General features: G+C 38.1%; 1 protein-coding gene across 12 annotated transcripts in view; it reads left to right on the forward strand.

The window, feature by feature from the left end:
• Positions 1 to 616: 616 nt before the first annotated feature.
• The window catches only part of LOC125265701 (trichohyalin), a 195,688-nt gene continuing 172,963 nt past the window's right edge, over positions 617 to 23,341 (forward strand). For all 12 annotated transcript variants that reach the window (XM_048186072.1, XM_048186075.1, XM_048186079.1 and 9 more), the window contains exon 1: positions 617 to 825. The gene's annotated coding sequence lies outside the window, so the exon portion shown is untranslated. The remainder of the gene's footprint in view (positions 826 to 23,341) is intronic.

Consider the following 23,341-nt stretch of genomic DNA (forward strand, 5'->3'; position numbering starts at 1 on the left):
TAATCAAACAGCATATGGGTAGTCTATATCACAGCCTACTTGGTCATTTTGAGCTATTAACACTTAAAATCTTACATAACCACTTAGCCTTTTTATAGGACCCTAGATAGGCTATTTGAGTTATGATTTCATGGTGTTTAATTAGGACAAATTGGTTGTTTTCACTATTGACAACAACATCAAGCTTAACTCTAATTACAGCAATAATAATATTGGATTCGCTTGAATTTGTATTAAACGGAACATACAGTCATTTGAATAACAAGAGCAATTTTTACACATGAGTAGGCCTATATTATCTCCATGTGCTACAGTTCACTATATGGGTTATATTACTGATTGAAATAAAACCTACACAAAATCTCATGTTTATAAAGTGCAGTTACAGGTTACCAGGAGACTTTTGCCTCGTACTAATCTCTAGAGATGAAGACATTTTCATCTGCCGCTTACGCTTCATGTTTGCCATGTTCCCATGGAGACCAGCACCTTTCACTGACAGAGTTCCGCCCACCTGGCCGCAGCTCTGAACTACGATTGGTCGTCAAGTCAGCGACAGGCGAGTTCTGAATGATCATTGGCTCGCCGCGCTGTTTGTCAATCTGTGAGCAGGATGTGTACGGGTGGGTGAGGCGGGAGAGAGGGCGGCGGAGCGGGCGTTTAGAAGTGATGAACAAGTAGCAGCACAGAGATTTCACTCTTTATATTGACTGTTGTGAATAAATATAACGTCTACAGCATGAAGAAGATGAAATCCGCGAGAAACAGTCATCAAATCACGAGACACGGGTGAAATGAAGCACTGCCTGTGTAACTGTGCAACAGGTAGATGAACTTTATGAAATCATTTGTTTATTCCGTCTCATAACCACTCAAACAGGGAAAAAATACGATGATTTGGTTAGAAATATGTAGCAGACTTCCTATTTAAAAACATAATCAAAGTCTGTCTAATATTCTAACATGCAAGACCTGTTTGTGTTTACTTGACACACTTTTTTAGGTCAAAGTTTATTGAGAATAATTTACAACACATTTTAAAAGCTTAAAACATGTTTTCCCTCTAAGTATAATCAGAATAATTTGTAAAGTTTTTTTAAAAAAAGCAATGCTAATTGCTTGTTTATTCAATGTGTGAAGTAATTGCAATTATTGCATTCAACAAGAGTTGCAAATGAAACATAGCTCACAGAGAGTTTCTTTTATTACATTTTCTGAGACTGCCGGGATGTTTCCATTAGCTGTAGATTTTCTTCTGTAATACTGAATTACTGCTAATCAGATTGCTGGAGTTTGTTAATGCAATTGGTGTCAGATTTACAATCTTCTCATTAACTTATTAAGCAGATAAATGTTATTGATACCTAATATTGAATGAATTTCCCCCTTGATCATGTTGGTTTGCCGGATGGCGTCTACCTTAAATTTCCAGTCCAGAAATGAACATGATGCAAAAAGAAAATTACACTTTACAATAAGGCTGCTTATATGTTAAAATTAGTCAAAGGCACAATATGAAAATTTTTTGGATTAAAATACTGACTAGAACAGTGTTATATATTTTGTTGACTTGTGTACTTGTGTTATCCCAAATGTTTCCAAGAATGATTAAATCCAGAGAAATAAGCTATTTTAACCAGGACAAGGACCGTGTCTGTGCGTCGCCTATAAATTACATCATACCCGCATTATCCTCGATTTCCGGTTTTATTTTGTAGAAACAATGGAAACACCAAAGACACTTTATTATGTGTTTTGTTAGACAGGCGAGCAGCTGTTTGGATACATTCATTGACAGAATACGAATCATGTTATATAGCTCAACACAGTAAGTCTTAAAGCAGATCTAAGTAACCTTTTTTTACCTTCATAAATAGTTTTCTAAGTCCTTACGATGGTTAATTGACTTGTAGTGGTGTGTTTGAGGCGAACGCTAACAAAGACTATAGAATAACACAAGACGTGTCACTCGTATTGTTTTGAATGGGAGAAAGTGTAACGCGCAATATGGCGGAATAAGTCCCGCCTTCTAAATAAGAGCCAATCGCCGACTGGTAAAGTCATCGCGTCACTTCGGCGGCCTTTAGAATCACCGGTTTCTATAGAAACATTCAGACGCGCGCCTCCGAAGAGACCCGCATTTAGGTCTGTGCATGCGCATTAGCTTGATCCAGCCTGAAAAATACATTTTTTTTGTCATGATTCGAGCGTTTAGAAACTACATTTATGAGCCGGTTGTTGTTAGATTTCATTGGTGATTTCAAATATGAAATTTAATCGTAAGGTTGGCGAACAGTTTTGGAGAATTTGATGTTTCCCCATTCAAAGAGATTGCATGATGCCCAGGATGCCCGAGAGGCGTTTCAAAGATGGCCACCGAGTGAAATGACTTGTCTTAAAGGGACTTTGGCGCTAACCCCCTCAGGCACGTCTACGCCAAAAAACGGCACTTGCAAGTTGAGCTTCGCCAACTCGACACAATCTCGCCTCATGTTCACGTTCACGCGAGAGTGACAGAATGCTTTACGGTAATTCAAAAACAATGTATATATTATGACTTTATAAGACAATTTCGAAAATTACCCACCTCCATCGAAATTTCTTGTACTGTATTTGCAAAACTACTGCGCTGGTGAGCGTTGTAGTCGTTGTAGTCCAGAGCTGCGCTTGGAGTATTTACGTCAGTGTGATTCACTGAAGGAACCTGTAGGGGGAGCTTCGCAAATCTTACTGAGTTCCGCTTTAAAGGTGCAGTGCAGTATGTAATAATTCTGTAACGCCAAGTTTGAGAGCGGAATCTTGGGACATGTGGTCTCCACCTCAACGGACGGTGCAAAAGAATAGGGATAGGACTCAGGAACAAATCATGTTCATGGATGCGATTATTAACGTTACTGTAGTATGAAGCAGAGCAGGACCGAGTGTTGTGGGAGCCGAACGAGGCCGCTGGAGTGATTGATCAACACACGCCTCACAAGCAGCGGGACTTTTATTATGACACAGTCGCCGGCGCCGCTTCCGCTTTTCCGGTCATGAGTAGCTATGAGGTAACACAGCTCTGTTTATCATAGTGGATACATCTGAGTGTGTTGAAAATGTTGTTATAAAATTACTCTGTGCGTTCGTTTGGCGGCCGCTGTGAGACACTTGTTTGAGACACACTGCAGTAAGCTAGATCGATTTTAGAACATATTAAATGCTGGATGGCTTGTGTTGATAAATGGCATGCAATTAATTTTAAAACATACTGTGGACAAAAGAGACTAAACTTGTTGAGCTATATAACAACAATTAGTTTTCTGTCTATAAATATATCAAAACAGTTGTTCCCTTGTCTATTAAAACATGTAATATATTAAAGCATCTTTTGTGTTTCCATGGTTTCTACAAAATAAAACCGGAAACCGAGGGTAACGCAGGTATGACGCAATTGACAGGCGACTCCTCACACGTCCCGGAGCCTTGGTTAAAATTGCAATTTTCTCACGATTTACAAATAGTTGGAAACATTTGGGATATTGTAAGTACTCAAGTGAACAAAATATATAACACTGGCCTAGTGGTTTTACTGCAAAAAATTTACATATTGCACCTTTAATGTCTAAATCTTGTTTTCTTGATTTACAGCGAGTACCATGACATTTACTATGATTAATATCGATCTAGTTTACTTGCGGTGTGCAACAAGTGTCTCATAGCAGCCGCCAAACGACGCACAGAGTAACATTATAACAACTTTCAACACACAAATGTATCTAATATGATAAACAGCACTGCTTTACCCCACATACGCTTGACCAGAAGATGCAGAAGCGGCAACTGTAGCATAATAAAAGCTCCACTGCTCTCGAGCCGTGTGTCGCGCTCGTCATTAGAAATTTCTCCAGTGGCCTCGTTCCACTCCAACGGCTTTCATGCCACACCCTGCTTCATACTACAGTAATAAATCTTTAATACATTAGCTCATCCATGAATATGATTTCTGCCCGAGTCTCGTCGGGTTCTTTTCCCCCGGCTGTAGACATGAAGATGACAACTACCATGATTCTGCAAAATCAAGGCGTCATCAAGCTACGCATTTATTTTGAATAAGCGAACTCTAGAGGTGAAAACTACATAGTGTGCCTTTAACATAATAGTTAACATGAGTTCAATGACCTAACATCAGCAATAAAAAAAAAATAGTGTTTTTAAAAATTAAAATGAGTATAACATATAGAACCTTATTGTAAAATGTTACAGAATGAACATATGCGGTGGTGAATGTAAAATAAAGTGTGATCATTTATTGTTTTAGAAATGTAGATTTTTATATTTAATATTCATATGTCAATTTATATTTAATAGCCATAAATGTACCAAAAAAGACATTTGAAACCAGAATTTTTTTTTTATTTTTTTTTTTTTGGGTAAATTCTTAGAAAAGGTCAATCTGATAAGATGGACAGGCTTTTATTTATTTATTTATGCTACATATGACAAACTTGGGCCATTTTATTTACATGCTTCATTTTATGTCTCCGTCCCATATAAATGAAGCACATCCCGTCTGATTCCACAGAGATATGAGTGTTACACTGTATTTTGATGATCAGTCACGGTTCATCTGGTGTAGATGTTCTCCGTGCCATTTGTTTTCTCTTCAATGATTTTGGTTTTTGGTGCATTTCTTTACTAATACGAACCAGGTTGCATCAGCACAAACAGAGATCAGTCTTTTTGTCACAGATGATGAGAACTCCAAGGTCTATCCGGCAGACTTTAAGCCATATATTCTCTCTATGATGTACTTTTTTCCCTAAGTCTTCCTTTTTTCATGAAAGAGTTGCCTGGTTTTCTCATTAATTACAGCTGTGGTAGAAGATACAACTAGCTATTGTGATCAGAGTCAGCCAGACCTCGGTAAGTTGTGCAGCACATTGCCTAATTAGAACTGGTTACATGTGGAAAACAAAGGCAAAGTACACTTGGGGATTGTGATATGTTATTAAAACCGTTTATTGCGGGGGCGACTGGCTTTTAGGACAATGAGGGGGCCTATTGGAGATCTGAGGAGCTTTAGCTGTCAGCTGAGGCTGTGGTTCACTTTCTTTTCTTTACTGCTGCTCGAAGGGAATTTTTAGTTTGTGTGCCACAGAGCTTTGTACTTCTGACCTTCATGTTGAATTTGTCTGTGCGCAGATGACCAGCCCCATTAAGGAGACAATGGATAATCCAGACCAGAGGAATGGTATTCTATAATGCATGTACTTTTGAAGGAGACTATCTGCACCCAGCGTATTTTATGTACCGCAACTGTTAAGGCGAGATTTGCGAAAATAGGCCCTTTGAAATTGCTGTTGTTAAGTGCTCAGATTTAATGACTGACAAAGTGTGATTCAAGGGGATCAGAGATGGGGATGGGAACATTATGCCAGGTCCAGACTACACAATATCAGCCCCAATTTTGGCACAATCCACTTGACGTAGGGTGTGGTGGTTGTGGTGGCATTGGGACGCAAGAATCAATAATTTTATCTCGTATAGTGTGTCAATAGCTGCGTTTCCATTACACTGTGTCTACAATGGATGCGAGTGGTGCGACGCGACGTGTCAAAAGACAATAGAACACATTAAAAACTGTGATATTGTCTACACTGGATGCGGCGCGACGCAACCAATTTCTGACAGTAAACGGATTCCCCGTTCTATTTCTGATGTAGGGCTGGACGATATGGCCAAAATTTATATCACGATATAATTCTTAATTTCGTGATACGATTAATCCAACTATATGAACTATATAATAGTTCAGAAAAACTGCCAAGAACGGCCGCAACGGATGTCTGTACCTACAAACGTCTGAAAATGAATTTGCAAATCTATGAAATCTCTTCCTATAAAACTATATAATATTTTAGAAATAAAAACAGACAAATAAATTTATGTTCAGCTTTTATTTGTATTTAGCCTTCATACAAACATAAAAATAAACATAAGACTCACTCATTTTCGTAATATTAATATCTTTAACATTAAACTATAACGTAGGCTGATTTTATTATTCTTAAAGGGTCATGAAACCCAAAACACTTTTTTTGAGATTAAACAGTATGTATAGGCTGCACATCATTGAAAACACTAAAGTACTCAATGTTATTCATAAGTGAAAAATAGTTATTTTTGCATTTTTCATAGCGATTTCTGTTTCCTGTTTGAAAAGCTGAGTCGGAGCAACGTCACAAAATCTGACGTAATCGTGTACTTTCGCCCAAGTATGGGCATGGTCGAACATGCTGACGTAGACCGTTTCGAGCGAATCTCGACAATATATTCATGACATAAAGCTCATTTAATCCAATCACTACGCTGTAGTGTGCATAAGATTAGTATTATGCATGAGGAAGCATCACTTCTCTCGGAAGTGGATTGTTTTGCTTAATCTACCAGCCCAAATGGAAAATATGTTCGCATGAGATCGCATTACAGCGGAGAATTCAAATGTCACAAAAGTGCTGTTCATTCTCCTCTGCCTGCTCTAGCTGCGTTCAAACACGCGAGCCGTAGGCTGTTTACCTCAGCACAGCACGTGTGTTGTTTGTATTTTGCTCGCGATGCGGTCAGAACTGGAGTTTGAATACGAACACATGAAAAATACATTGTTTTTATGATATACAGGCGAGCGCGCATATGCTCGGTTTCAGGTGGAGCTCCGCGATGAGTTTAATAACACTAGCCACGTGAACATAGCTCATACAGAAAAAGTATCCGTGTTTAAAGTTTTTATTTCACAATTCTCCTGCACCAAACTTAACCAGCACGGTGTATTATGCACACATATTTTCATCAAGTTGTGGAAGCTTGTTCCGTGCATTTGCATCAGGTGTACTCATTTTGTAAAACTTGTCTTCGCGTTTGATCTTAGCGTACGACTGTTGAGCACTGGCTGGTGGCTGCATGTCTCTGTGGTGTACGTCATCACGAAATAGCCAATCGCGTTCGCTCTTCTAAGGCTGCGCCTCAAGTCAGTGATGCTGTAATGATATATCAAATACCGGAAAGTGTTTAAAAATCAATCACCGTTACGGAAAAATTATATCGCGATATATATTGTTTGAATTATTGTCCAGCCCTATTCTGACGTAGTCCGAGTGCTTTCCAACGGTTGTCTTGTCGCGTTCAGTGTAGACAGCTTTTAGCTGTTGCGACGCGAAAAAAGTCGTATCTGGTGTAGACACGGTGTTACCCTTCAAATTGCGCGAATTGAAGTTGCGAATTAAAAATACGCCCAGTGGAAACGCTTCAATTTTGCAAACTCCCAATATCGTAAAAAAAGTTTTTACGCTCACATGAGGTGGTTTTTCAGGAAATTTGAAAAAGGAATATTTCACAAAACTGCAATGTAAACCTGCCGTATGTAAAAGTCTACCTTTAAAGAAGCGCGGTATGTTTGGAGAAGACAAGAGGTTCTTTATTAAACTCATAAAAGACAAAATATTTATGGGAATACTGGATTCTAAATTTATTAAGACCTTGAAGCAAGAAGGAGGGAGAAACACTAGGGCTGGACGATTAATCGAAAGGTAATCGAAACCGAAATTCAGAACCTCTAACCGACAATTTTCCCATGTCGGTTATTTCGTTTTTTTAATCTTGTTAATACTTCCCCCTTAAAAACATACTTCCACATGTGTAGCCACATGACTCCGCCCTGTCCAGTCAGTGGCATAAAAGCAAAACACGGCGGTGAACACTGGTTCAGCACATTGTGATGGCGCGCGAGCGGTGAGCCTTGCATCTTCACTAAACTTTGTCAGTTGTATTTGTTTTATGGTTTGGACATTCAAGCGATTAGACGATCGGATGTGTATTATTATATCGAGCTACTGCGCTCGCGCAGCTACATTGTGGCACGAACACTCATACAAACAGTAGCTGCGCAAAACGTGAAGATCGCGCGCACAGAGAGTTATCAGCGCTGTCCTGTGATTTATCTCTAAAGCTTAGAAACTCAAAACTTATTGTAGCATATATTTTTTCTACTTTTGAAGGAACTATTTACAACCCACAGCTTCACAATTAATAGAGAGACGGTATGACTAATTCACACACGCAATCACTCTCTCATTACATACTGGTACTGTACTAATTTATGTGATTTACAACGAGCAGAAATCTGTAAGTAATGTTACGAACATAGATAAAATAACTGCTGATAGTGAGCTATGATGTCAGATCGCTCTTTCAATATGAAAAAAATATTCCAGCTTTAATAGTCAATCATATTTACAATACAAACCTTGTCAGTGAACTATGAGGGCAAAAAGAGAAACAAAATAATCGTTCATTAATCGTAATCGAGGTAAAATGTTCAATTAATCAAGGTTTTGATTTTAGGCCATAATCGTCCAGCCCTAAGAAACACCCAGAAACACCTCATACGTGGCCGCTGGCAAGTATAAGGGCCTTTCCTTGCCATTAGGCCGTGTGTCCCCTAAAGCATTTTTTCCAGCGGCAAGCATACTTTTCCAGTTGTTTTCAATGGGAGCGCTGCGTTTTTTAAATGCCAGGAGCGTAATGAGGAGCTGAGCGTCTTTTTCACGCTGAAGTGCCGAAGCGCTCGCCGTTTTTTAACTGGTCACCTAGAGTTGAAGAATGTTCAATTTTGGATAAAATTCAGTGCTCATCACTGTCACTTTTTTACTCAGCCATCCAATCACAGCGGAGGAGGGGCGGGACAACACCGAGGAACCACCACATTCTGCTAGTACAACATCAACAGACGACAACAACAAACACAACAACCAAACAAAATCATTTAAAACAAGACCTAGAGCAAATACTTTACATTGTGTCAGTTTTTTTTTTTATGTAGAAACAATGCAGAAACAAACTATCTATGAAATAAGATACTAGAAACGCTTCTGCTGACATTCCGTATCATAGCAACTCAACTGAAAAAAAAAAAAAAAAAAAAAAAAAAAAAAAACGCTGCCAAAATGCCCACAGCTAGGCATTTTCAGCAAAGCGCCTAGCATAAACCTACTAACATCCAATGCCATGAGTTTTGGAATGACTTATCGCGAGAGGAAATTACGATCAAGTCGAATAACATCAGTTAATGGAAAAGCTGTCATTTTGCAATAGTTTTTTATCGACATTTAGAAAATATCACAAAAGTTTTGCACAAATATGTAATGGAAACCCGGCTATAGTGAACAACAACCGAGGTGACACTTCACAATGTAACGACAGAAAGACTAGCGTGTTAAATTTTTTTTCGGAAGCTCTTTCAAACATGGCAAAACGAAAGTATGGCATTGGTGAAACTAGGTGGAATTATGCAATAGAGGAAAGGTTTGTGGAGCTATGGCAACAGTACTCCTACCTTTATGATGTTTCCTCAAGGGACTACCACGACAGAGTGAAATAGTGATAGCATAGGCGCTTCAGCACCCCAGTGAATCCTGGAATTAGCATTAAGCAAATACAACCATTGTTTGTGTACGCTCTTGTTTCCGGAAGTCAGTCACTAGTTCCAACTTCTCAATAACATTACGCATATCGTTAAAGATGGCAAGCAATGATTGGTCGGGAAACATGTTTGATATGCTTCTTGTCAACGACATGGCGAGAATGTAGGAGTCAAAATTGCATAATCAGACACAGTGACTATCAGACAAAACATATTGTGTAGTCTGAACCCGGCATTAAATGACCGGAGCAGGTTCATACCGTGTGCACTGTCCACCAGGCCATATCTCTGACCTATATGCTCTCTTTTTTTTGGCTAGATAGGGACATGAAAAACTTTACATTATCTATGTTGGCTAAATTACATTTAAGGCCACAGTGTAAAAATGGCTTTAAGTTCTTGTGTTGTTCATGTCTGAAGACTGAGTCTGATATGAATGAACAGCAGGAAATCTGATATTTTGAGGTACTTTGAAACTCTATTACCACAGTGCATGACTGCTAAAAGGTATTGTACCATAATGAAAGCTTGACAGTTTGATCTGCATCTTTAACAGAATTAGTTTCTTTACATCAAAAAGCTTTTTGGGTTATATTTTCTTACTTTTCCATTAAGTAGCCTTGCACTGAATATCTTTCAGATGCCCTTTTTCACCGGCACATACCAGTCAGAGAGGAAAAGAGTATTTGGCATGACATAAAGAGAGTAATTTCTTTACCTGCACTTGCTCTCAACTCATGTAAATGTATTACTAATTCATTGGGTTCCTCCTCAGCATTTAAAAAGGAGCTGTTTTTTTAGATGATTCTGGCCGCTGATGACTGATGAAAGCGGGTGGTGTCATGTCACAGGTTCAGGGCTGCTGCTAAGGATTGTGGGAGAGGATAATGCGCACCTAGCTTTGATGAAAGATGATGAAAATTTCAGAGAGTAAAGGGCCCCGAAGTGTCTTCCAGCTTCAGGAAATAATAAATGTCATCTCCATGCTTTGAGGAGCACTGGAGGTTTGAGCAAGACTTTCATTTTAAGAATGCAGATTTTAGCTGTATTCTTGAAAGTGTCAGAGAATATTTTTAACAAGAATGAAAGAGGAGCATGATTTTGACATCCTAATTGTCAAGTATTTCTTTTGATATTTTAATTGCGATTATAATTTTCAATTAATAGAATTTACATTAGAAAAGCTGTTTTATGTTATATTATGATGATTTGATTAATGAAAATTCTGTCATTATTTTCTTTCTGTGCTCAACATTTGCTTCTGTCAAACACATCTACTATGTAGTGACCATTTTCAATACTACAAAATAATGGGGACAAGTACATTCAAGCCTCAATACAGATGCATATAATAAAAGTCTTGCATTCCAAAAACAAAAAATACATCCTATCACTGCTTATACAGTATATATTGGGTGTTGACCCATCTATAATTGCAAGCTGATTGATTCAAAAATTTCTTGCAATGCTTAATTGCTGGAAAAAACAAAACAAAAACAAACACTTAAATAAAACTTTTTAGTACTTCAGGAGTATGAATGGAATGCTAGTGCACACACCTTATTCTTCATATTACAAATAGCTATTGTACAAAACGTTTTACAAAAATGTGTTTGTTTTAAACTATGAAAAACAATACTTTTTCATTAGTTTCTGGTTGTCAAATATTTGAGCATGTTCATAGTTAATGAATCACATCTGTGGTTCCCATTGAGTCAGTCACGTTCGACGTACATCTCCATTCCCTTCTTTAGGGAATGAGGGTAACCTTTGTAATGAGACTTTACTAGGACCGCTAGGTAGGGAAGCTTGTTTCCGCCACATAAAAAAAATGGCTTCAAGGTAATTGTGACTTTTATCTCACAATTCTGATTTTTTTCTCAGAATTGCATGATATAATCTCGCAATTGTGAGTTATAAAGTCAGAATTCTGAGATATAAACTCGCAATTCTTTGAAAAACACAATTGGCCATTATAACACACAACTGCGAGTTTATATCTCTCAATTCTGACTTTATATCACACAATTCTGACTTTATAACTTGCATTTGTGAGTTTAGATCTGAGAAAATTCTGAGGAAAAAAGGCTGAATTATGAGATATAAACTTGCAATTGCAAGGAAAAAAGTCAAAATTGTGAGATAAAAAGTCGAAAATTACCTTCTTTATTTTTTATTTCATGTGGAAACACGCTTCCATAGCTAGGACACCTATGTAAACTTGAGAAAATCTGTCACACGCTTGCAGATGCCACTTTTATTCTAATATTTTGATTTTAATATTTTAAGTCGAATACACTGACATTTAGACATTTCTTAGTGCTGCTGAAGTTTGATGTTTTGAGGGCCACTGTTTTTGTAAAAAAAAAAAAAATTTCTCATACCAAGTTTGCGGTTCACAATGAAATGTTGTTTTGACAGATAGTCTGTAGTTTCATTGCACACAAAGGACTACGGCATAAAGAGGATCATTTGTGATCCATTTTCTCTCTACATCTCAAGTTCAACGTGGTCAGAATAAATGCACATTTTCTCTGAACTCTACGTCTGCCCTTCCCAAACCTCCGTGGCATCTGTCCTGTTGTGAAGAGAAACCACCATGACCCAGCCAGTCACATTAAATGGCATTCTGCTGTTTACAAGTAGCAGTTTACTTGCTATTACACTTGTGTAAACAAGAGTGAGTGTGGATCATTGTAAAAACAGGGTCTGAGTGGCTGGGCTTTTATAGGGCATATTCTCTTACCCTCTCTGACACTGAGAAAGCTTTATATAGACTTGTCCGATAAATAGTGTTTGTCCTCCCTGGTGTATTGTGGGAAGACAGGGGCGGGCAAGTGTATGGAATCTCTGATACGTCAAAGGACAGGTCGGATGATTTAGTAGACGTGTAGGAACCCGCACGGACAAATGAGCCTATAGCCACAATTTACAGAGACAGGTCGGGCTTTGTCTTTGAGATGTGCAAGTGGTGTTGTGATGGTCTAAGAAGCAATTCATCTACTTTGAAAGGATGCTCCCTGAAGTAGGCCTATGGCTTAATACCTTGACAAGCGCTTTAAAGACGTGCCTCTTTGTCAGTCTCCACAAACGTCTCTCCGTTCGTGCTTGCATGCAGTGCACTATGGGAGCTGTGGGGGTATTAGGAGCAGGGAAAGATGAAGAGATGTCTGTCTGTGGTCTGTTTGACGTTACAGACCGCATGCGCTCGCTGATACTTGATCTGATGTTAATGTGCCGCTCTGTGAGAGGGAGAGAGCGAGTAACGGAGGGGGAGATGGGCAGATAATCCCGTCTGCCTGATGAGATTGAAGGCTCGGATTGATTGATCGCCTAATCATAGGAGGAAATGGGCCTGAAAATGAATGGGACTCTGCCCTTGGCTTGCCAGGGAGCCGGGCGGCTGGATCGCAGGGGATGTTAGCTGCAACTCTACATGGCCTTAATGTGCACGGGACCTGATTTCATTTGCGTCTGATATACAGTTATACGATCCCCACTAAATGATCAAATATAAAAAGCTAGAGGGGGAGCCAGGCAAAGGGTGTAAATCAAGCTTTATTGCTGGAATATTACTTTTTCATGCCATCTGAAATTGATGCTCGCAGAAAGGTGAACGAATGAAAATCCAATACGAATTAGCACGAGTGGAAGCTGCAAAGAGAAAAAGGAAGCTGAAAAAGAGATGACGAGGATATGAAATACTAGTTAAGGGTGCCAGCGGATTATATTTTCCCCTCCTGATTAGGTTCGCATTATCAGCCCGGTTCCTCGCAGATTTGTTTTGAGGCAGGATTACGAGAAGATCCTGTGCCGTCATGAGATAACGGGTGGGGCTCTCTCACTTTCAGAGGTACCTGAGATTTCAGCTGCATCTGAGCATGTAACCCAGAGCTATTCTTCACCTTAGTGAGGTAAACTTCATCTCAGAGGGATCTCTGCTGGTGGGCTCTGCTTTGCATGAAACCCAGCCCTCGGTGGTGTCTGTAAACGAAACCGGCCTGTCACATCCACTCGGCCTGTGAATCTTGCTGGTGGAGATGCATGTTGGACGTGAGTAGCTTCTACTCGCACTGTGCATTTATCTCTATTTCCACCTGAAGCCCGACAGACCGGCAATAATACTGGCGTGTCCGTCCATAGCAAATTGTAATCTTCAGCCCAAAAGACAGCAGCCCTTTTGTGATTGGAGCGCGAGCGTAACGAGGGTAAATTTAGCTCATAGCTGCCATTTGTAAGTGGAGGTGCCATGGCAGATCAGGGGCGGTATGTGACTAATGAGATGATGTGTGTTATCACCAGCAGTCTCGTAAACAGGGAGGTCATTTGGTGTGCCAGCCCGCGTTGTGGATATGTGAATCTTATTTGACAGAACGATGACCCAAACCGCCCCTCCTGGCTTGTCCCATTGGATCAGTGGCAGCGGCTGTCACAAAGCTGAAGATGATTTCAACTTACTGGATACACTCGGAGCTGGCAGAAAAGGCTTCAATTAAGCTCTCTTTCTTTTCACGCCATCCGTCTTTCACCGAATGCAGTCAGTGACTAAGAATATACTGTGTATTTTGCCACACTCAAATGTACCAGGGTTTTTTTTTTTAATTAATTTTTTTTTTTTTTTTATGGCCTTTTTGCACTTTTATTAGAGGGGATAGACAGATTCCGGGGATCATGATGTGACATAAGCCAGCCTTGAACCTGTAATTTCACAAGCACGTTGGCTTTTATATGTTCAAGTCCGTGTACTTTAGCCCCCAGTATTCTGATTTGGTTAATCAATAGGTTTTTCAGTGACCAATTCAGAACTTTTACACGTGTTTCCACCCATGACCCGCATACCTTGCTTGTTTCATTTAGTATTTTCAAAATGTCATTTGTGTCACTTCAAGTAGGCCAGGTGAATTTCACTTCTGACAGATGACTCCCTGGTAGATGGTAGTTGATTCTCCTCTCTGTCTCCTCCTAGAGGAAGGTGTCTCTGCTGCAGATCTGGGCAGGTTTCCAGTCTGCCTGTGCTCTGGAGTCAGCAGAGGGCGAGATGGAGACTTTGTGAGGGCTCAGTGTGCCTGCTGAAGGAGAGGGAGCTTGCTGATCAATAGAATTGATCATGAAGTCAATACCCCAGTTTATATCCCTCTCTGTTTACTCCCACCCGGCTGTTGGCGTGTTAAACCGAGCGTGCTCTAAGCAGTCACCCTTGGGACCCTCTAAAAGCCGCCCTCGCACCCATCCATTGATTGACGCGCAACAAGCAGCATGAAGTGTCGACAGTGCGGTGGCCAGATTCTGTTTCCAAATTCCAACGGAAGATCAAGATGAGAAGGCTTCGCATATCCCAGCAGCTTCACACGTAGCGATTTCAACAAGCATTCGCACATCCTAGTGGTGCTGAGTTTCTGATTAGCCTGGCTCAAAGGCTCAAAGAGTCTCCAAATGCAACATTTAATCAATTTTGCGATTGATTTCTTTTCAAGGCTAGGAATGGATGACCTCACTCTCACTCAAAATGATTTCTCTTACATTTTCCTGGCCATTATTAACAAGAATCTCAGTTGTTCTGTATATCTTCCTTCCAGAAAAAATAGCTTTTTTCATTTATTTGTAAAAACTCAATATGTCATGTTTTCGGTTTTGAAAAGTATTTGCTAGAAATGTTTTTAATGATATAGTCTACATAATTTCACGCCTCCAGCTAATTTCACCCTCTTGGTATGTAGACCTTGGGCTTTTAGGGGTGGGAGCTATGGCCAAAATCTTTTAATTAAGATTTGTCCATCTGACATCTTTTCTTATAAATGAGCATTTATCAGGCTCCTATGTTTAGGTTTAGTAATTTCGCTTTAATTTCAATGGAAAGGTTGTTAGTCAGTTATTGAAATCCTTTATTTTCAAAAATTTCACTTTAGTCAATTCATTGGTATTTAACAAATTTGACTGTCTTTTGCTGCAAAACCAGCTAAATCCATGTGTGCTTTTTTTTGCAAAAAAAAACCTCTTTGGACAATAAGACAACAGTTTCTGTCAGTTTTACAGCAGCAAAAGGAACTCTGTTGGGTTTACTTGCTACTCTCGAAATCATCGTCATTGACACTGTAACGATGGACAAAACATGATAAAAACTTGCAGCTTGGCAATTGAAAGCAGCTCATACGCTTACCGTCATTCATCTTGAAATCATATGATTCGATTTGCATCTTCCGATTGATTCTTCTGTGGACTTAGAGGCTTGCTGACAAAGGTTTTATATCTTTTTTTTATACCATTGAAATGTCATAATTCTTGTCACCAATTTCAATTTCACAAAAAACCTAATACTAGCCTATATTAAAAACAAACAAACCAAAAAAAACCTCAAGCTTACTAAAAACAAGTAAACAGCCAGTAATAAATTAAGAACAAGGGAACTAATTACAAGCAATAGGACAACAAACTACAATAGAACAAAGAAGTAGAACTACCTGAAAAATTTCAAGCACTAAAAATAAGAAATACTAGCCTAGATAAATTCTATAAAATAATCAAATGAATTAAAAAAAAAAAAAAAAAAAAAAGTGAGAAATAAGTGATTCAGTCAAGAGCATTGAGAGATTTTCTCTTTTTGTTGTTGTTGTTTGATTAACATTAATGAAACAGATTCCAGCAGGTTTATTAGGCTGCTGTCACTTTCAGACAGAATGCACAGATCCAATATAATGTTACACAGGCATTTTCTTTCTCAACTGTTTACATTCACTTAAGACATAAATGATTATGTTTACAGGGATATTTGCAAAGACAGGCATTTGGATTTTTTGGTTCAGAAACCATCTTTCAGATGTGCATATAGCAAAATGAGTTTTCTTCCGCTACTTATTGCATTTCAATGGTTTAAAATCACTTATTTTTAAACTGCAATTCTTAAAAAAGGCGTGATCGTAACCGTGATAGCGACAATGTCCAAAATCTCTACTGGTTGGCAAATTTCAACTGGTTACTTGTGTCTACAAGTGTATCGCCCACCCCTACAGACAATATAATGAGAAAGATAATTGAGATATCAAAACATTGTGTTTGGAGAGTCTATTCACTTCAATTTTCCATTAGCACAAGCTCTGCTCTGTAAAGTGAGCTGACAGTAATCATGAAACAGTGAATTATAACTATGACACTTGACAGAAAAGTTAAATGACTGTTTTTGTGCTGGATTGTTACAATAAGTCCAGGGTTCTCTTGAGAGTGACTGCTTTTCTCTGTCTCTTTCGCTATTAGTCCAAGTTTTCTCTCCCTCCTGTCCCTTTCCCGCTCCTCCCTTTCCAAAAAAACTGACCTTGAAGACCCTGCAGTGATTTAATCTTCACGTGATTTGAATAAGTTTGACCTGTTACAGACAACACTCATTAAAAAAAACCAAATCAGCCTTTTAATACAGTCCTGCACATATTTGTGAATATTTGCCACTTTGACAGTGCAGAGCTGCTTCTGTGATAAAAGCTTAGCTGATGTCTAGCTCACCCTATTTGCCTGTAGGGTTGAACATCACATAGCCTTTTTAGGGCCAGAGTTTAATTGGTGCCAGGTTGTCTTCGGCATTTCGGAGTGCAGTTGTACATAGCAAGTCAACATTGCCCCTCAGTGTCTGTTTGCTTGACAGCTCAAGATGTGGTAATTTGGGATGGGAATCGAGACGAATTTAATGATTACAGTTCTGGTTCTGATGATTGTCATTCCTTAAGGGTTCTATTAATGATTATTTTAGTACTTTTAAGGAATAAATATTTGGAAAAAAGACATGATATTCTATTGCAAATAGTGAGGTAATACATATATACATACATACATAGATTAGGGCTGGGCGATATGGCAAAAAAATAAAATCTTGATTTTTCAAAACTATTGACCGATTCATGATTTCGATTTCGATTTTTTTTGTAGCCACCTAAAAAACTTAACTACAACATGATTTAAGTAACATTCTCTTTATTAACAATCTGGCTAAAAAAAGTTCAGTTCCAAGTGCACCACACATGAAGTGATCAAAATGGTGTAAATGCAAAACAATTTGTTAAATATCTTTGCAGAAATATGAGATCATCGCATAAACGATTGGCCCTCTGGCTTGTCAATCACTGCCATTACGTTCCTTGTGAGAGACGTGCGTGGATTGGCTCTCTGGCTTGTCAATCACTACCATGCGTTCTTGTGAGAGACTGTGGCTGCGCGCTCCAGCTTTCCACCTCCACAGGCGCCGCATGCAATGTTTTTGTCAAGACAGGAGTAACAACTGCATTATGAGTTACTGCGGTTGTAAAAACAGAAAACAGGTGGTACACTCTTGCAATACTCGCACGAGTTTCGTTCCCTCGAACTGTGAAGGAGGGGGTTGTTCTTACGCATGCGCTCACAAAAACATCATGCAAAAAAGATCCTCTGTAGCACCTTTAACAGCAAATGCTTTGTAAAAACAGAAAACAACAGCAGCTTTCAACCTGTCACCATCATGCAAACACGACATATAAAACAGGTTTACAGGTTTTTGCATTTCTTTGCACTTTTTGTCCTATTGTTTTTATGTTTGGCGGACATGTTTAGGTGTTGCACTTGTCTTTTGCGGCGTCTCGCCCATGAAACGGCATTGTAAAAACTTTGTAAAAAAAACTCAACTCGCGTTTAATAACTTTGCCTTTTTTCTCATTCCACTGCCTGCGTCTCATTTTTATAACGCAATAACGGATTTCTGAATGAACAGCCGCTTTAAGAACAGTGATGTGTTCTACGTTCATAGAGTGTCACATGAGAGCAGTTAATCAGGCGCACCGGCTTCATCATGAGGTCGATTCATTTTCTTCTCCTAATACGTGATCATTGCTGCATTGTCAGCATGTCAAATTGAACGCTTGCTAACATTTTTATTCAAAATCGTGATTTCTCGATTCCAAAAATAATAAAATCGAGGCAAAACAAAAATTCGAATTAATCGAAAAAATCTAAAAAACCGCCCAGCCCTAACATAGATACATACATACCTATAATGAAATTTTTATAGTTTAGAGTTGCCATACATTCAATAATTGGTCGTAACTATATACTACATAATAATTATATGGTAGTATATTTTATTCATTTATTTTCTTAAAACACTACTGTCAAAACATGTATCTTAACCTACATGTTATCAAGTAAGAAACCAGTCAGTAACCAATAACAAAACCAAACCTATCTTGGTTTTGGTATTTTTTTTTTAAAGAGGGACCTATAATGCCCCTTTTACAAGATGTAATATAAGTCTCTGGTGTCCCCAGAATGTGTCTGAAGTTTCAGTTCAAAATACCCCACAGATCATATATTATAGCTTACATGGTTAACGGATACATTTATGTAGTTGCTGTGGAGTTTCAGCTAATGAGTTAGTCACTAACCCGGGAATAAACTCATTGTAGTCCCTACCAGCTGATTTTTATAGTCCTTAAACAGTGAATTCTTCAAAAAAATATCTCCCTTTGCATTAAACTTTGAGCGTCGTAACTTTGCAGATGTTGTTTATGCTCAAACAGCAACATTACACACTAACTAAAGTTAAAAAAGTGAAATCATAATCAACCACCCTTTTTTTTAAAAAAATGGAAAATTCTCTAGCGTTTAAATGTGTGGGCAACAACCACTTTTGAGAGACCGACAGTTGTGTGAAGCCAACATGCACTACCTAACCCAACACAGCCTCTTTAAACCCACCAGCCATCCTGTTTTCTGTTTAATGCATCATTTACTGCCCGTAAACAGTTTGTGTAAAGGTGTTTATAGATGATTCGTGAGCACCCCTCACCCCACCCGTCCTCCAAAAGTGCTGGCCTGAGTTACACAACTTTGATAAGGGCTCAGTAAGGGTTGGACGGGCTAGACTGTAGTGGTGGAGGTGGTTTTGGGGTCTGAACACATAAAAGCTTCACGCTCAGCTGGGGCCATCTGCCTTCCAGCTTCTGAATTACTCCACACAGCATGGCACCGACTGCAAACGAGAGTGTGAGTTCATTATGGTATGCCGCATGTGTTTTTCTGCACACTTTTTTAGTCGGGCATCAGATAAAAGTCATCCTGCACTGGGCGGAATAACAGAAGCTGTGGAAGGCTCTTCTGTAAAATTGACTTTAATCTTTTTGCCTTTTCCATGTCACCTCCAAACATGCAGAGTCTGATATGATAATAATGTGAACCTGTCCTGGGTATTAGAGTTAAGCTGGCTGATTAGGCCACACATCGATTAGTCTATCACTCAGTACTGACCGCACAGGTTGAGCAGTGCAATGCCGCTCTGAAGGACGAGGGCTCACACACACGTCCACGCTTTTTATGCATTTCAGAGGGAACAAGGCTATTTATCACACAGACCTTCCATTCATTCTCATTTCTGTTTAGCCCGTTACTCTACTGGTGTGGGTGTTTATGCTTGCGAAACAGAGAAAAAACATTTTTTTTGGGCCTTGGGAAATAAGAATCGAGGGTAGTTTTTGTCCAGAGGGTAATTAAAGGAATAGTTCACCTAAAAATGAAAATACTGTCATCATGTATTCACCCTCAAGTCATTTACAAGTGTGTGTGTATATGTGTGTGTGTGTGTGTATATATATATCTATATATATATATATATATATATATATATATATATATATATATATATATATATATATATATATATATATACACACACACACACACACACATTAAAAATAGAGACATGAAGGCTGAATAGAACATTTCTGTCAAACATATGTCTCAAGACTTAATCAACTGTATGTTGTGTGTCTTTCATTGACCTTTAAGGTGATGGATCACATTTAGGGATTCTTTTGAGGCATTTTGCCCCATATTCATTGACCTTACTATGTGCAGAGAGTGAAAGAGAAAGAAAAACAGAAAGAGAGAGAGAGAGAGTAGTAAAGGTTACAACCCAGCTCTTGTCTGAACAGTCTGAAAGCCTTTAATCCAGGAACAAAGTAATTAAAGTCCACCTTTGCAGAAAAGGCCAATTAAAGTGGACCGCACATCTCAGAAATGTGGGCATTTGCTGGAGAAAGTGATCAGAGCAGTGGGAACCTTCACCCTGCTTCTCATGCTATCCTTGAGAACACACCAAAACTGAGCACTTTAAGGCCGGGTCACACAGCGTTTTTGCTGTTAAAGACACAAGATGCAGGTCAGTGGAATGGAAGAGAGCGCAATGGTCTAAAGATGCGTTTTAAAAGTTGAACTTCTTTTTTAAGTCCCGCTGTAGTCAATTTTATCTTTGATCACCAAAATGACCTGTGAAAAAATTTCTTCATGCCTTAAAATAGCTTGAATGTAACTCTATACCCTTGCTTCATTTAGTATACGCGGATCAATGAATATGCTAATTAGCTGATTGGTCAACTGGTAAACGCTGCACAGTGGTACAGCTTTTTACAACGTAAAAACTAGAGCTGCATATCACTAGCTACTGATACATATGCAATACATTAATCATGATTCAATACATTGCAGTGCATCATAATTAGACTGGGATGGAAACTATGCTAAATGTGTAGAGAGAATCAGCGTGTCCACAGGAGAAATAGTAAATTTGTTGTTGGTTCATTTTAAATCCCTCTTGCACCTCATAGAGAAGGTCTGAGTCTAAACCTTTTCTTTAACCTGCTACTTAATTATATTTAAATTAACGTAAATAAGTTACAATTAGTGTTGACAAAAGTACCGACTTCGGTACCAACGCTTCAAAGATGTCTATTTAAAACACGTTTTTGAAGCGTTGATCATTGTAGGCAATCACAGACATATATGTTGAGCGCGTGAACACAGTGGGCAATCAGAGACATATGTTGAGTGATGGCCAATCAGAGGTGTTTAAGAATTCAACAGCGCTCAAAATGCAGGGAAATGCTTGTATCATCACATTTTTAAAATTTCAGTACCGACTTATTACCGAAGTGGGTACACTAATACAATTTCATAGTATATCAGTATATACTGTGTTAATGTTTTTCAAAGAGCTTGCTTTTTCCGTTTTATTGTTGGCTTTTTGTTTAAAATTATATTTCATTCTTTTCTGAAAACCATTAAAAATAAAATGCTAAATCTATAAGTATCATTTGTGAGTTGAATCTCTTTGTGTGGCCAGTTGCTTCACATGAGTGCTATTTGCTTGATGCTAGTTGCTATCTACCCTTATGGAAAGAAAATATATTTCCCTATATATGAATGACCAATATATTACATGATTTAACAGTATATTTGAAAATATACTGAAAAATATATTACAATATATTGAATAATACATTAGGAATTGACGCTTTTCATACATTGAAAAATATGTGATAATATATTTACTAATATATCATAATATATGTAATTTTATATTCAGTAATATACTTAATGATATATAGATTTATATGTGATCAGATATGGTACTGCATGCATAATATATTGCAGATATATTTACTTGTGCAGTATAAACACATATATGGTAAAATATATTTTGTAACACATTTTTTATATTTTATAATAATTTACATTTTAAATGTTTCATATTTTCAAGTTAGTTAACAAAAGTACACCTGCATGTACTAAAGTTTCTACTAAAGAGACTATCACTGTGCTATAGTGTGCACAGACGCTACTTTTTAAGTAAAGTTATTATAGTTTTAATGGTGCTCAGCCAATCATTAACCTAACCATAGACTCTACTCTTCAACATAATGGTAACCCCGAAAACTCACACATACCAGAAAACCTTTTAAATTCCAAAATAATACAACTTTAAACACTAACAGATCTCCCCCTGTATCAATATTGAGCAAAACACATGAAATAGCACTTAATTTTAACATTTACGTTCCTTTAACAGTCAGAAGCAAAGCATGCTGGGAACTAGAAGTCTGTTGTAACCACTGATTGTATCTCATTCCATGAATGTGTGTATATATGTGTGTACAATACATTCATATTTATATGGGAACATGTATGTACAATATATGTACATAATAAAGGATAAAATCTTATGAATGTAATGCTATTTTTGTCTTCATTTATAAATATTTTATACGTATCAATATATAGCCATACATGGTCAATACATATATTGCAGTATATTGAAAAATATAAGCACTAGTTTCCCATATGTGGAAATTTATTACGTAATATATTGCATTATATTTTGCAGTATATTCCCATATATTTTTGTTTCGTAAGGGTAAATTATCCCAAAATGGTGACTTTTGAAGTTCTTTTTAGTTAGGGTGCTGCCTATGTAGACAAAATAGTGCAGTAGTGTAGTAATGTTGACCTGTAGTTTTTGGAACAGTAGGTTTTGGAACCGAGGAAGATTTTATTTTTTTCTTAAAAGGATAGTTCACCCAAAAATGCATTAATTTGTTCATTCAATCATTTACTTACCCTCACGTTGTTCCAAACCTTTGTATGACTTTTTTTCTTTTGTGGAAAAGACAATAGAAGATATTTTTAATTTTCCCCCAGTGTTTTATTGTCCATACAATGATAGATAATGTTGTGTTGGACCATACTTACAGTCATTGTATGGGCAAAAACAGGAACAGCACTCTTTCAAAATAAGAAGGTCATACAGGTTGTCAAATGCAAAGCATTTCATAGATGTCACTGGAAAAGTTTGATTGAGTGTAGTATGTTCAGTGTGGATGATATCAGCATTGCTACTGTGTTATTAGATAAGACATAGCTTAGGTTAGACAAACAGGAATGACTTAAGACCCTAATGTGGAATATTTTGGAAGAGAGCATGATATTGGTTGCTGTGTCAGGCCCCAGTCCTTAAATCCTTCTCCAAATATTAAGAGCACTGGGGTTGAGAGGAGTTACAGTGATGAAAGGGCCAGAAAAGCAAGGCGAACAGCCTTAAATGCA

The sequence above is a fragment of the Megalobrama amblycephala genome, linkage group LG3 (genome assembly GCF_018812025.1).
Source record: "Megalobrama amblycephala isolate DHTTF-2021 linkage group LG3, ASM1881202v1, whole genome shotgun sequence".
Classification (NCBI taxonomy): domain Eukaryota; kingdom Metazoa; phylum Chordata; class Actinopteri; order Cypriniformes; family Xenocyprididae; genus Megalobrama; species Megalobrama amblycephala.